Below are 9139 nucleotides of genomic sequence, written 5' to 3'. Positions count from 1 at the left end.
GTATTTCCTACTTTGTTTAAACAACACAACATTTAACTTACTGATGTATCCATTCAGCGTTGCTTCCTGAAAATTTACTGTGTTGATCTTAATCTATACCTGCTTTTCTAAAGTTTTTAATGTTTTGATTTGTCATGTTTCTTCTCATCATATCCATCCATTTGCAACCACCAGAAAGTGTCCTTTTGTAGTGCGGTGTGGCAGCAAGGGGAAGTACTGCTGTGTGATGCTTCTGTGGAGACTGGCAGAGAGAAAACTGTTTCAGCTGATCTAAAGTTATTGCCGTCATGAACAGGGCATCATGACCTCTGTTCAGTGTGTGGGCTCTTCATCCAACAGATCTGCTGGTGAGCCAGGCCTCTGACTCCTTGAGAAGTTTTGGTACGGACTGACATTTTCTCTAGATTTTTTCATCCAGAGAGTCCATGTCCTGGATGCTTTCTAAACTGATGTGGAAACATCCAGAAACAAATGGACAAACAGCCCTTAGAAAGCATATGTATTAGTATTAGTTGGGTAGGGCTGGGAATATTAATATGCATAAAGTCACCATGTGGTACAGATCTAGCAAAGCATTTTTCAACCTTAGGAAGCAAATGTGTGTTGTAAACATGCATCGAGGTGGGGAGAAAACTACTTAATAGTAGGAAAGTAACTTAACAAACAGTGATGTCAGAAGATGACTAGTGAGCAACAGTTTAACTGCATGACAACAGAAACAGCTGATGTAATTTTACTTCTGCATATTCAAATGCATGAAATGGATGGGGAAAGTGGTAATCCTTCTTAACGAGACTCTAGTGACCCTGTGACTCTTCTCCAGGCATCTTTTTGCAGGTAAATCAGAGAGAATGCAGAGAAGAACAATCAAAATACAGCCTGCAGACACTGAAATACTTCACAAATTTAACGTTTACTGTTTGGCCAGGGAACTACTACATTTGTGGAGAGATCATAACCATACATTCATGTTTAAAATTATAAACAAAAATGGAAGGTATTTGCTAGCAGGACACATGTGGCTTAGTAAAAGATGTAAAAGAGATGCCTTTAAGGGGAGAAATGCTTAGGACATATGATGAAGCCTGATTTTTACCTCTCACTGATGTGAGTCTGGCTTATTCTCAGCAGGGCCCTGTTACAGGATTAAATGAGATAACAGACCTCACAGGATCAAGAGGTAAAGCTCCACCAGATATAGGAGCAATTAAATACCGTTGTTCTCAAGTGCTCCCTTTTTTTCAGATATACTAGAAAAGGTTGTACCTCTATATAATCAGAACATTTGGGGGTTGTTTATTTTAGTATAAACACGATTGCCCAATTGAGACATGTGCACAGCCGTAAAGTGGAGCAGGTGGAGAATGTCACAAGTATTGTACATCTTCCTTCTCATCTTGAGATATAAATTACCATAAAATGATAAAAGTGACTCATGTGGTGCCAATCTGTTAGAGAGACTCTTGAACTGATTGAAATAATCACCACCTTTTATTCCTTTCCAGTAGGCAGATATTCTTAGTGAAATCTTCTCTTTTGGAAGATCATTTTTGTTAAACCCTGTATTGAGGCTGAAAAATAACATGAGCATGTGGGAAAGGGCAGTAGAGAGGACATGTCTGAGCTATAGTCATAGGTAACGATAAAGGTGAACAATTAGGATGTTCCGCTAGATCCTGGGGCATAGGCTGCAGACCATGAAGACATTAACCTGCAGCAAGTCAGCAACACAGATGTGACCCTGAAAAAGGTGACTGAACCATTCCTAAGACTGGCTGAATCAGGACCAAGGCTGCCAGGTTTTCAAATTCCTGCTCTTCAATGGGTAGTTCATCTCATTTTCTACATTTGAAAAACAAACCTTGTTTTTTGTGTGCACTTGGCATAGAAGGGTGTGATCCAGCTGAATGCCACAAGATTTGCTTATTCATTTAGTTTTAAGTTGGGTGTTGGTGCAAGCAGTCTGAAGAGACAACTGCCCGCACCTTAGCCTCCAGCTTGGGCCTCAGTGAATCTGACTCTGGTTTTCTTTGCTGCTTGAAGGAAGTCTTCAGATTAAAGAAAGCAAGCTGAGTTCATCTTGGCTCTCAACATTGGTTGTGTTGACAATGAGAAAAAAACAAAAAACAAAAAATATCCAGCCATAAATTCTAAACTTATGAGTCATGTAGATTAGAAGGTTTTAATAACTGTGATTTTTAAAACATAAACCATAAGTTTGAAAACTAAAGGACAAGTTTAAATAGTTATAGCGTTGAATCTGGAGTCAGGACTTTGACATTCTTCTAGTTATTTTAAGTCGCTCTGTGCCTCAGTTTCTTTTTCTGAAATGGAGACAATCTTATGGGCAGTCTGATAAATGAATTTTTATTGGATGGCATTTTTAGCAAGGAGAACTTGCTGTTGTCATTATTCCTGTGACTAAGAGAGTGCCATTTCTATGCAATTACTGGCTGGATTGGAGGTCCAAGGTGGAAAACTCTTTAACACAGCCAGTTGCAATTTGCATGGATATGACTAACCCAGAGGCAATTATTATTAATAATACTTTTATTTATTTCACACGTATGACTTCCGCTTCCTGCCTATTATGTAATCTAGGGCACTTTGAGAAAAGCACAAAGGCAAAAAATGGAGTGCAATCAAACAAACATTCTAGGATAGTCTAAAAATGTCAGTTATAAACTTAAGAAAAAAAAATAAAAACATTAGGCATGATTTAATAAAAGGAGAGGATGCCTAGAAAGCAAAAGTGGGTAGTGACCCCACATAGATGTGACAGTGGCTAATAGTGAAATTGCTCTCAGAAAAAGAAACCTGCAGGTGTTTTATATAAGCTGAGACTTTTATTATTATTATAAACCATGAGACTTATGAATGTGTAACGATCATCACATTGTGCCAGGCATTCTTGATGCTGGGTAGCAGACTCAGCAAAGACCATTCTTAGCCTTTGAAAGCTCTTCTTAGCAAATGATCTCCAAGCATTGTTACAATTCTACCAGGAGGAAAGCAGCCTTGGAAAGTGAAACAAGCTGCCCAGGATCACAGAAGAAGGTGTCTGCAGATCTAGTAATAGCATTCACATTGCTCAACTCCCAGTACAGCAACCGGTGCAGAGTCTGTGCTCTCTTGCAGAGCTCACGCTTTGAGTGCTTCTTTAGTAACCCCCAACACCTGCTCCCTCTGCCCCAGAGTCCAGCTGCACTTAACAGTGGTGTCCCAAATCCTCTTGCTGCAACTACTGGGTTTAAAAATTAAACGGATGAACATAAATAAAGCACTATATATCCTTCCATTTGAAAAAGAGTTTAGGCCAAAAGACTGTGGTTAAATGAAGGAGTAGAAGATCAGTGATACTTATGTATTTCCTCTGTTTTCTTTACCTGTCTTGTCTTCATCATTTTCATAATGCCTAGTGCAGAGGGACCTTGTCTGCACCTAGGTCTTCTGGGTCTTACTTCAACACAGACAAACAAGCGTAATAAAACTCTCATCTTGTATAAATATAAAACAGTCCAGCCTTCATTAGACAGGAAGTTGCCTGCCCTGGCAATCTGTTTGAATATAAGCTATTTCTGCTCTTTCCTCAGCTGTCACGAAGATGTCAGACTGAGGACTCAACAGCTGAACATATTTCCAGGCACCTCAGTAGGTTTATCAATTCTCTGACTTCTGACATGGTGTTTCTGAGCACGCCTGAGATGAGCAGTAATTCCCTCATAAATGCTCCACTGTCAGGGAGGCTTAATTGCTTGGCAGCATGAGAAAGTGTTCAGTAGTTCAATGACAAAAGGTCTTAAGAGAATGTGAAATGGGACCCTTCAGTTCTCCCTTCCTGCCCCTGCCTCCTCACCTCCATAATGTATTCAACGTTTAGTTTTTTCAGAGCTGTGGCACTACCGTTAGCTGAGAAAACCCTGATCTTGCCCTTTATGGTATCCATGTGATCACAGCAAGATCGGGAGCTAGAAGTCAGAAGTGCAGCCCGGGTAATTTTGTAAACAGCAGCAGCACCAATTTCTTTTACAGCAAGTAAAAAAAGAAAAAGGCATTGCCGCTGGAAATGAAGAGCATACAGAGCAGCTGTTTCAAATTTGTCTGACACTGTTATAAAACAAGTTTGAAGTGTTAACAGTTGTACCCATGGCACAGTTTCCCCTACTGTGTGCACACTGACGGCTTTGCTTTATGCCGTATGACTGAGCTGCCACGTTTGTGCTGAGTTTCTTTGCCTTTCAGATCAGCTCTTCGGAGAAGCATTTCCCCAGCTGTTGGCTACAAATGGCTGGGCAGACTCAGGGTGGACTTCCAGGCTGGTGGGCAGGGATGCTGTGCAGTCAGCCACAACTGTCAGACCACACAGGAGCATCGGCTGGGCTGACCAGTGCTTGCTGTGGTCCTCAAACTTGCTGCCCTACCCCATTAAATCTGTGTTGCATTTTGACCCCAGGCTGGGAGCCACCCCTCCAGCTTTGCCAGAGAGCCACAGTGTTTCCCACCCTGCCTGTTGCATTGAGGTGATGACAAGGAAGAAAGAGTGGAGGAGGTAGTGACCCTGAGCATCTGGGTCCTCCCCAGGCTAGGGCAGCAGCCACCGGCCTTGGACAAAGGCTGAAGAGGGAAGAAGAGAAGGCAAGTTGCTGAGGGGCTCCTGGAAAGTCCCATCCTGCCTCCTGCAGTAGCATATCCATGGGGGCATGCTCTGCTCTTCTCTCCCTAGGCTGGAAACACTGATCTGAATGAGTCTTTCACAGAGCTGCAACTCCAGTTTGGAGGAGTTGGAGAGCATACTAGAGGGTGAAGATACGGTGCTCTTTGAAGGTAAAGAGAATTCTGAGGTTTTGAATTTTCCTTAAAAACACAGCAGTGGATCTCTGTATCTCTCTCTGTCAAGCTGCTAAGCATTTCACTTAACCAGGCTACTGCAGAAGCCAGGATACTCCATTGTCTTCCAGAGTTGGGCAAGAAACTTGAGGAGAACCTAGAAAGCAAAGCAGCAGATAAGAAACCAGAGCAGCAAGCTGTGAAACAATGGTTTCCAGTGAACTGCGAGAGTCAGAACCGGCAACCTGGAAGTGAAGCAGTGGTTAGGGGGAAGCTTTTGACAAGATAACAGCTGTGGGGAGAAACTTTAGCTCAGTCACAAGAGAAAGAAATTGAGTTGTGCAACAACATTGTACTTGTAGACACGAGAGAAAGTAGAGACAAGACCAGATGAGAGAGAAGCTGCAACACCTCAGCTGCATGACCACAGTGTGAGCAGCCGCAAGACTCCAGCTGCTGGTCCTTGTTTTGCTTCTGCACAGCTCTGTTGATGCTACCACTGGTGTAGAAAAAGGGATGGAGTGTACAGTTGTGGGGTGGCTGCTGAGGGGGCTGATGTCCCCCTGTAGCACAAACAGCAGCCCTCCTTTTCCTTTGCGCAGCAGCAGGCATGGCAAGCCTTGTCTCAAAGTCTTTGGGACCCTCCATCCCACATTGCAAAGCTTATAGCACACACTCCGAGTACATAGATGATCCCAGAGTCACAGCTGCTGCAAGAGGGAGGACTTCTTATGAGCAGGTAGGAGAGAAAGTGGCTGTGTTTGTATGTGGGTAGGGGATGTAAAGGTCCTGGAGCAGGGAGGGGAGATGGAAACAGACTCATTGCAGCTTCTTAACTTCACTTTCTGAAGGTGCACTCACCCTACCGGTTTCCCAAACCCATCTTTAATTTTAGCAGTGAGTCTGGCCTGCTTGAGCTACAAATGTGTGGATTTGCAGGACAAATGAGAATATGAATCTGGCCAGAAGATCAATGTGAATACCTGCACTCAGGTTTAGAGCTGAGTGCTGGCACAGGAACGAAACATCAGATGATCATGTATGTCTTACCACCCCTATCCCATGTAGGAGAGAGAGAGAATGAGTCACTATTTGGGTTTGCAAATGGGTTTCAGGAGGATTATTCCGTTTTACAGACCACTTTTCAACAGAAGGACAGGTTACATGGTACATCTTGAAGGCTGCTGACAGGAAGAGACAGGAGGAGGAGGAACATGGGGACAGGTCAATGGTTAACAAGTCAAAAATATTTCAGTGAAATACCACAGGCAGAAACCATAGCAATAGAGAAAAGAGTAACAAGAGAGCAGGAAAAGGGAAGGTATCAGCGAGATCTTGGGAAATAATACAAAAACTCAGAGACTTCTGAGCAGGGATCCTCAAGTCCTTACTGTCACAATTAGCCTTCTGAAGCTGCTCATTGTTGCTGGGACTGTCGCTTGTGTTGCTTGCTGAGCTTACTCATTCCTGTATTAACCCCCCCGCAGTGGTTAACAGGGATATGAGAAGTTTAAGAAGGCCAAGGGAAAATCTGGCACATGGCTTTGTCTGTAGTAGCGTCTATTTCCAAAGTGATATGACAATTTCACTTTTACACCTCAAAACAGGATCTGGGACAAACTGCCTTGTTTTCCTGTTCTGTTATTCATAGTCAAGGCTGGATTAAGACCATGTCAGTGCAGGCCAATTTCTATTCCGTTCTCCAGGGAAGAAAGCTTTCTGCTTTCCTGGTTTCAAAGAAAAGCTTGGAAAACCCTATCCAGGAATTTCTACCAGCTTTCAAAGGCAATCTATAAAAAACATATCTGAGGTGTGAGCTGACTGTGCTTGTTAGTGCACTGCTGTTGTTACCTGCAATCAGTAGGAGGGTCTCCTTAACGTGAGCTCATTCATGTGTGTGCTCTGGAGGTGACACAAGTTCTTCAGACAGCGTGATTAGGAGTAGGTGTCATTTGCCAGTACTCATTCTCAGTGGTGGCTCCGTGCATTTCTGGGATGGGCACATCACGTGCCTAGAGAGGGAGATAGCTGCTCTCACACCCAGTGTCTTTCACCTGGCCCTCGGCTGCACCTACAGAAAGTGCTAGAGCAACAAGGCAAAGGACCCTGCACCGCATATACTGCAAGCTGAGCAGCCCTTTTTAAAGAAAAGCAGACTACACTGCTCCAGTTTGAGAAGTTAAGTGCCAAAACCAAAGCAGCTGGGAGCAGGCAGTGTATACATGCTGAGCTAGCACTTGTGCACATACCTGGCGCATTGAAGGCATGGCCGCCCACTGGATGCTGCTCATATTTGCTGCAGCACGGTGCATCTGAACATCACCTTTGAGAAGATCAGGAGAGTTCTCCAGTGAGGGGTTCAAAGCCTTGTTTGTTTGCACACATGCACGAGCAGCCAGCAGAGGCACTTATTTGTACTGTGGCTGGGCCAAAGTGTCAAAGGGGTGACCTGTGTCCTCATGATCAACATCCCAGGGTGGCCGCTGTGATGCAGGAATGTGATGCTGCATACAGTTTTCAATAGCAGAAGAAGACATTACCCTTTTTTTTTTTTTTTTATATACTTATAAAAGAATTCGATGTTTCATTACAATCTTTGGATACAACTTCCTTATTTTCACTTCTTTCTCCAGTGTGTATGTACAGATCTACTGTCCAATCTAACCAACTTATGTAGGTTAACAATGTTTTACAATAACAAATGTGACACTGAAAATATTACAGCTGCCAGTAAGCAGTACGCATAGCCAAGAATGAAGCAGAAAAGTGCATCTGGTGTGAATGGACCCGTGACAGCAAGTGGTGTTTCACTGGGGCTACAGGATGCCTGGTCTGCTCCTGTGGTCACAGAGGGTGACAGGGCAGTGAATAGGGACTTTTGGGTGTTTAAGCAGAACTCACTACCAGTATCACCCACTCTTAGGCACTTCACAGGATGTCCTTGGTTGCTACAGTGAGAGGTGGTAGTGTCCCAAGTGCTGTAGCTGGGGTTTTCACTTGATGGTCATTTAAATGGTGAGCCACTCAAGCTCCTGCTTGCCACTCTTTGTCCTATTCCCTCTATTCACATATATACTGTGTACCTCCCTGTCCCCACTCCCCTGCTCCTGTCTCCTCTCTCCCTGTCCCTCTCACCCTCCTGGTACTCAGGCACATGTACAAAGCCACGGAACTTTCCTTGTACCTCATTCCCTCTGAGTTAGTTTGCATCCCTCTTCCTGCGTCACAAATGTCTTGCTGAAAGGTCAGAATGGCTGCCTTAGCTGGCCCAAGGTGGCAAGTCCTATCAAAACAATGAAAGGACATGTTACTTTTTGTGCAGAGAAAGAGAATCCTATTTTAAGTCCTACAGCATGGCATAGCCACAAGTTAGTATTTCTGCTTACTGGGCATGCCTACATTTAATTGTTTAGCCTGTTCAAAAGATACTAGTAGCCTGGTTACCAGCGTCAGCCACACCTATGCTATTGTAATTACTTAAAATAGTTCCATTAAACAAATCTGGAAAAAAAAAAAAAAAAGAAAAGAAAAAAGAAAAAAAAGAAAAAAGGCAAGAGTTGTAGCTTGAAATATTAAGGTAATCAGATATAAGGCCCATTGCCACAGCTGTTCTATTGCTTTTCCAGCCTATGGAAACCCTGCAGAGATGTCATTTTCTTGTAGACTCCTGAACAGTATAACTTTCCTTGGGCTTTTGTAAGAAGACCATCTACTTATTCAGAGGGGAGGTTTCAGCACCTGTTGCCTGAGAATCATATGAATGAATAGGAAGAGCTAGCTGGCAGCTGTTGGACATTTATCCTGCTTATGAATATCACAGCTTGCAGCAAGTCTCTGCTCTGTAAAAAAAATGGGAAGCATCCAGTCAGGAATAAGGAATAACTGTGGTGAACATCCAAGTGGTGCTGAACTGAGATACCAGAAGGTGGTTAAAAAATTATCTCTTCTTGAGCTTTTTGCATTATTCCCAGACAGCAGGCTGTGAACAAATAACCTCTGAAGACTAGTATTCCTGTCAACGGTTTCTTTTAGTGTAGCCCTGGGACTTATAACAGCCTGTGTGGGACAATGTTACACCACTAGTATTGGTACATCTGTCTAGGAGTGCACTGACCTGCTAAAAAGACATTTACTCACATAGAACACAGGTCTCTGTTTCCTTCTCCATGCTAACAAATGCAGGGATAGTGATCTACGTAGCTACAGATCCAGCCCTGCTGCTGCATCTATTCTGAGCCTATTCCCCAGGGGATCTTTAAAACACAATTATCTCGAGCTCCATTTAATCACACAATCTGTCCCAAGGTCTGTT

This window comes from Nesoenas mayeri (assembly GCF_963082525.1).
Source record: "Nesoenas mayeri genome assembly, chromosome: 3".
Classification (NCBI taxonomy): domain Eukaryota; kingdom Metazoa; phylum Chordata; class Aves; order Columbiformes; family Columbidae; genus Nesoenas; species Nesoenas mayeri.
This window is presented reverse-complemented; position numbering follows the sequence as displayed.